This window comes from Marmota marmota, unplaced genomic scaffold, assembly GCF_001458135.2.
Source record: "Marmota marmota marmota unplaced genomic scaffold, marMar, whole genome shotgun sequence".
In the NCBI taxonomy this organism is placed as follows: Eukaryota; Metazoa; Chordata; class Mammalia; order Rodentia; family Sciuridae; genus Marmota; species Marmota marmota.
In genome coordinates, this window is record NW_026000249.1 from 14,878,821 (window position 1) to 14,880,009 (window position 1,189).

Genomic DNA, 1,189 nt, shown 5'->3' on the forward strand with positions numbered 1-1,189 from the left:
ATATATGGTAGTTGGACACAAAACCTTTATTTTATTTATTTATTTATTTTTTATGTGGTGCTGAGGATCAAACCCAATGCCCACCACGTGCTAGGTGAGTGCTCTTCTGCTGAGCCACAATCCAAGCCCTATAGGTAGGGGCTATAAACCAGAACAAACTGAATTAATGATTTCTCTTTAGAATATTCTTGGTTGTCTGTGTGACCTCTAATGATCCTGTGTCCTCTTCTTTAAGGAAGGAGAGGTATATGAGGTATATAAGAGAGGTATATAAGTCTGTGTATATGATAGAGAAAAGAGAGGAGGATAAAGGAGAGAAGGAGAAAAGAGAAGATATGGAAGGTGGGGATCAAGAGCAGCACAATAAAAATCTGTCCTTTTCAACACAGTAACCATTATCCACATAGAGATATTGAGCCCTGAAATGTAGCTAGTGCAAATGAGGAATTAAAGTTTTAATTTAACAATTAATTTATATTTCAGTTGATATAGCCACATGTGGCTACCATATTGATCAGCACAGATCTAAAGCTGATAGAAATTCTTCTGTAAAACTTAATTTGGTTCTTTATTATATTTTGTTACAACATGACTTAGTTCCTTCATCTAGAACATGAATTCAAAACATGTAAAAAGGTATTTATTAAAGGTTGCTGTTAATATTTGGTTGACTGCACTCCAGAGACAGGTTGCATAAATGCAGATAGGGTAACATTCTTCAAAACAAATGAATAACACTGTTGTCTACCATAAATGACAGTGATGTTTACTAGTTGTAATAAGTTTCCTATTGTTGTAACAAAATGCCAAAATCTTTTTTGGCATTAAACAACACAGATTTACTCTTCTATGGTTTTGGAGGCCAGAAGTCTGAAATTAGTTTCACTGGGCTAATATTAAGGTGTCTAAAGACCTGCTTTCCTTCTGGAGACTGTACATAAGAATCTGTTGTGTTTTTTTTTCAGTTACTAGAGGCTATCATAGTAGTTGATTCATGACCTCTCCCTCCATCTTCAAAACCAATGGCATAGCATCTTCTCTCCTTTCTGATCTCATCTTACCCTCATATATTTTCTCTGACTCCGATCCTTCTGTCCTTCTCATATAAAGATGTTTTGGGTTGGATTGAGGCCAGAATAACCCAGGATCATCTCCTCATCTCTAGATACTTTTTAAAAGCATTTGTGCC